A 6,330-nucleotide genomic window follows, 5' to 3' on the forward strand; every position below is an offset into this window, starting at 1 on the left:
GAATTATGGGACTTTATGAAGCGTTCCAACATACGAGTTATAGGAATTCCAGAAGGGGAAGAAGAATGCCCCAGAGCAATGGAAGCCATACTAGAGAATATTATAAAAGAAAATTTCCCAAACATCACCAAAGATTCTGATACACTGCTTTCAGAGGGATATCGGACCCCAGGTCGCCTCAACTCTAACCGAGCTTCTCCAAGACACATTGTGATGAACCTGTCCAAAGTCAAGACAAAAGAAAAGATTCTGCAAGCTGCCAGGAGTAAGCGCCAGTTGACCTACAGGGGCAAATCCATCAGAGTGACCACAGACTTCTCTAATGAAACTTTCCAAGCAAGAAGACAATGGTCATCTACCTTTAATCTACTTAAACAGAACAATTTTCAGCCCAGAATTCTGTACCCTGCTAAGCTAAGCTTCAAAATTGACGGAGAAATCAAATCATTTACGGATATACAAACATTGAGGAAATTTGCCACAACAAGACCAGCTCTACAGGAAATACTTCAACCTGTTCTGCACACTGACCACCACAATGTATCAGCAGCAAAGTAAGAACTCAGAAATCAAAGGACACAACCTAACCTCCACACTGATGCAAAAGATAAAACTAAGCAATGGACTCTCACCAAATAAGATGAATAGAATACTACCACACTTATCAATTATCTCAATAAATGTTAATGGCTTGAATTCCCCACTGAAGAGACATAGATTGGCTGACTGGATTAAAAAACACAAGCCATCCATTTGCTGTCTGCAAGAAACACACCTGGCTTCAAAACACAAATTAAAGCTCCGAGTCAAGGGTTGGAAGACAATTTTTCAGGCAAATGGAATTCAGAAGAAAAGAGGAGTTGCAATCCTATTTTCAGATACATGTGGATTTAAAGCAACTAAAGTCAAAAAAGACAAAGATGGTCACTTTATATTGGTCAAGGGAAAACTACAACAAGAAGACATTTCAATTATAAATATCTATGCACCCAATTTAAATGCTCCCAGATTCTTGAAACAGACCTTACTCAGTCTGAGCAATATGATATCTGTTAATACCATAATAACAGGGGACCTTAACACTCCTCTTACAGAGCTGGACAGATCCTCTAAACAGAAATTAAACAAGGATATAAGAGACTTAAATGAGACCCTAGAACAACTGTGCTTGATAGACGCATATAGAACACTCCATCCCAAAGATAAAGAATATACATTCTTCTCATCACCCCATGGAACATTCTCCAAAATTGATCATATCCTGGGACACAAAACAAATATCAACAGAATCAAAAGAATTGAAATTTTACCTTGTATCTTCTCAGACCATAAGGCACTAAAGGTGGAACTCAACTCTAACAAAAATGCTCGACCCCACCCAAAGGCATGGAAATTAAACAATCTTCTGTTGAATAACAGATGGGTGCAGGAAGAAATCAAACAGGAAATCATTAACTTCCTTGAGCATAACAACAATGAAGACACAAGCTACCAAAACCTGTGGGATACTGCAAAAGCAGTTTTGAGAGGAAAATTCATCGCTTTAGATGCCTACATTCGAAAAACAGAAAGAGAGCACATCAACAATCTCACAAGAGATCTTATGGAATTGGAAAAAGAAGAACAATCTAAGCGTAAACTCAGTAGAAGAAAAGAAATATCCAAAATCAAATCAGAGATCAATGAAATTGAGAACAAAAGAATCATTCAGAAAATTAATGAAAGAAGGAGTTCGTAAAAATAAATAAAATAGATAAACCATTGGCCAGACTAACTAGAAATAGAAAAGTAAAATCTCTAGTAACCTCAATCAGAAACGATAAAGGGGAAATAACAACTGATCCCTCAGAGATACAAGAGATCATCTCTGAATACTACCAGAAACTCTATGCCCAGAAATTTGACAATGTGAAGGAAATGGATCAATATTTGGAATCACACCCTCTCCCTAGACTTAGCCAGGAAGAAATAGACCTCCTGAACAGACCAATTTCAAGCACTGAGATCAAAGAAACAATAAAAAAGCTTCCAACTAAAAAATGCCCTGGTCCAGATGGCTTCACTCCAGAATTCTATCAAACCTTCAAGGAAGAGCTCATTCCTGTACTGCAGAAATTATTCCAAAAAACTGAGGAAGAAGGAATCTTCCCCAACACATTCTATGAAGCAAACATCACCCTGATACCAAAACCAGGAAAAGACCCAAACAAAAAGGAGAATTTCAGACCAATCTCACTCATGAATATAGATGCAAAAATTCTCAACAAAATCCTAGCCAATAGATTACAGCTTATCATCAAAAAAGTCATTCATCATGATCAAGTAGGCTTCATCCCAGGGATGCAAGGCTGGTTTAACATACGCAAGTCCATAAACGTTATCCATCATATCAACAGAGGCAAAAATAAAGATCATATGATTCTCTCAATAGATGCAGAAAAAGCATTTGGTAAAATCCAGCATCCTTTCCTAATTAGAACACTGAAGAGTATAGGCATAGGTGGCACATTTCTAAAACTGATTGAAGCTATCTATGACAAACCCACAGCCAATATTTTACTGAATGGAGTAAAACTGAAAGCTTTTCCTCTTAGAACTAGAACCAGACAAGGTTGTCCTCTGTCACCTTTACTATTCAACGTAGTGCTGGAAGTTCTAGCCAATACAATTAGGCAAGACAAGGAAATAAAGGGAATCCAAATGGGAGCAGAGGAGGTCAAACTCTCCCTCTTTGCTGACAACATTATCTTATACTTAGAGAACCCCAAAGACTCAACCACAAGACTCCTAGAAGTCATCAAAAAATACAGTAATGTTTCAGGATATAAAATCAATGTCTACAAGTCAGTAGCCTTTGTGTACACCAATAACAGTCAAGATGAGAAGCTAATGAAGGACACAACTCCCTTCACCATAGTTTCAAAGAAAATGAAATACCTAGGAATATACCTAACGAAGGAGGTGAAGGACCTCTATAAAGAAAACTATGAACTCCTCAGAAAGGAAATAGCAGAGGATATTAACAAATGGAAGAACATACCATGCTCATGGATGGGAAGAATCAACATTGTTAAAATGTCTATACCTCCCAAAGCAATCTACCTATTCAACACCATTCCTATCAAAGTACCTACATCGTATTTTCAAGATTTGGAAAAAATGATTCTGCATTTTGTATGGAACCGGAAAAAACCCCGTATAGCTAAGGCAGTTCTCTGTAACAAAAATAAAGCTGGGGGCATCAGCATACCAGATTTTAGTCTGTACTATAAAGCCATAGTGGTCAAGACAGCATGGTACTGGCACAAAAACAGAGACATAGACACTTGGAATCGAATTGAACACCAAAAATGAAACTAACATCTTAAAACCACCTAATCTTTGATAAACCAAACAAGAACTTACCTTGGGGGAAAGACTCCCTATTCAATAAATGGTGTTGGGAGAACTGGATGTCTACATGTAAAAGACTGAAACTGGACCCACACCTTTCCCCACTCACAAAAATTCATTCAAGATGGATAAAGGACTTAAATTTAAGGCATGAAACAGTAAAAATCCTCAAAGAAAGCATAGGAAAAACACTGGAAGATATTGGCCTGGGGGAAGACTTCATGAAGAAGACTGCCATGGCAATTGCAACAACAACAAAAATAAACAAATGGGACTTCATTAAACTGAAAAGCTTCTGTACAGCTAAGGACACAATAACCAAAGCAAAGAGACAACCCACACAATGGGAAAGGATATTTGCATATTTTCAATCAGACAAAAGCTTGATAACCAGGATCTATAGAGAACTCAAATTAATCCACATGAAAAAAGCCAACAATCCCTTATATCAATGGGCAAGAGACATGAATAGAACTTTCTCTAAAGATGACAGACGAATGGCTAACAAACACATGAAAAAATGTTCATCATCTCTATATATTAGAGAAATGCTAATCAAAACAACCCTGAGATATCATCTAACCCCAGTGAGAATGGCCCACATCACAAAATCTCAAAACTGCAGGTGCTGGCGTGGATGTGGAGAGAAGGGAACACTTTTACACTGCTGGTGGGACTGCAAACTAGTACAACCTTTCTGGAAGGAAGTATGGAGAAACCTCAAAGCACTCAACCTAGACCTCCCATTCGATCCTGCAATCCCATTACTGGGCATCTACCCAGAAGGAAAGAAACCCTTTTATCATAAGGACACTTGTACTAGCCTGTTTATTGCAGCTCAATTTAAAATCGCCAAAATGTGGAAACAGCCTAAATGCCCACCAACCCAGGAATGGATTAACAAGCTGTGGTACATTTATACCATGGAATACTATTCAGCCATTAAAAAAAATGGAGACTTTACATCCTTCGTATTAACCTGGATGGAAGTGGAAGACATTATTCTTAGTAAAGCATCACAAGAATGGAGAAGCATGAATCCTATGTACTCAATCTTGATATGAGGACAATTAATGACAATTAAGGTTATGGGGGGGAAGCAGAAAGAGGGATGGAGGGAGGGGGGTGGGGCTTTAGTGTGTGTCACACTTTATGGGGGCTAGACATGATTGTAAGAGGGACTTTACCTAACAATTGCAATCAGTGTAACTGGCTTATTGTACCCTCAATGAATCCCCAACAATAAAAAAAAAAAAAACAAAAAAACATAGCCCTATTTACTTCAAAGGCATGATAAAATCTTACAGGTAATTTATCCAGAAATCATCCAAATAGGCTATTCTTCCTATCTTTAAGTATACTTTTGGGGTTTTTTTTCTCATTTGGTTATATCTATTGGGCAGCATATTCGTGTTTTTTGTTTGTTTGTTTCTTTTGAGACACAATCCATCTCTGTTGCCCCAAGCTAGAGTGCTTTGGCGTCAGCCTAGCTCAGAGCAACCTCAGACTCCTGCACTCACAAGCAATCCTCTGCCTCCGCCTCCCGCATAGCTCGGACTACAGGCTCCTGCCACAACACTTGGCTAAGTCTATTTAATTGAGAATTATTTGATATGATTTAAAGATGCTATTATCATTTTGTGTTTAAAGAGAAAATTTTTCTCTAAGGGACAATTCTTACCTGTAAATTTTTTCCAACATTTAAAAAAAATTAAAAACACATCATAAAGAAGGCACGTAGTTTGTTTTCTTTTTAGATATGGGTTAAATTAGATGCTGAACATCTAATTTAAAAGGATCTAATCCACATCTAATTTAAAAGGATGGACTCTTTCAGCTTACTTAATTCACCATCTAATCAAGCCAATCGATTCCCAGAAAATGTCTGGAGAGATTTATGAACGCCTAAATTCATACCAAAGATTTAATGCCATATCAAAGTTTGTTCCATATGAGAATTACTAATGGGAATTTTTACTGAGCTTATTTGTGATGATCTTTGATTGAAAGCACTCAAAAGTAAAAATCTATTCCTCAAATGCACTCTACCTTTAATAGAAGATTTTAGTTTGCAAAGCCTCAGGGCAAATTTTTGGCAAAGTCAAATTGAGTGTGTGTTTAGCTTTTCTTTTCTTAACCAACAGGAGTTAAACCTATACAAAACCTATACAATCATAGAAGGCAAGCATCTCTGACCCAAAGGAAGCTGCAGAGATGGTCAACAGTGTTCTGAAGCCAGGATGGAAGGGAAACCAAAAAATATATATTCCTTAATTTATACAATAAAAAGAAATTAAGAATATATAAAATGGAGGCTGAGGATAGCCACTCCAATAATGAGGTTTTGCCCAGTTTCTTGATATGAGTCAGTCTTAAACAGTGAACTCACTGATTGAAAGACAGGCTTTCCTTGAGGAAGCAATTGGCAATTCCATCCAGGAATGATTCTCCTGGGGATATATGGCCATTCAGTCTGATAATCCTACCATGTGAGGAGGTGAATATACAGACAATTCCAGGACTGTCAGACACAGGGAACTGGGAGCAAAAGCACCATCAAAGCCCCTGGCAGAGTAAGGACTCACACAGGACCTATAATAACTGGAGTGCTGGCTCAAATCCAGCCCACAATAGGTCAATAGCATTCAAAATCCACCTATGGGTCCTTTTACTAGTTACTGAATAAATAATTTGAAGGGATATACTTGTAGTTGACAAAGTCTTCACACTGATCCGTGCACCTATCATAGTGGTGCAGGCTAAACGGGAGCTCTGAAGACATTCCTTCTCCCTCAAGGCATTAGATCACAAACAACAATGCATCCTCATGGGGGTAACAGCGCTTGAAGTTACCCTTGATCTTTGACTGAAGGTTGCTCTTCATGTTACCCTTTAATCCACTAGTATGTCCTCACCCCAAACTGAATGAATCATACG

Source organism: Nycticebus coucang, chromosome 14 (genome assembly GCF_027406575.1).
Source record: "Nycticebus coucang isolate mNycCou1 chromosome 14, mNycCou1.pri, whole genome shotgun sequence".
Taxonomy (NCBI): Eukaryota; Metazoa; Chordata; class Mammalia; order Primates; family Lorisidae; genus Nycticebus; species Nycticebus coucang.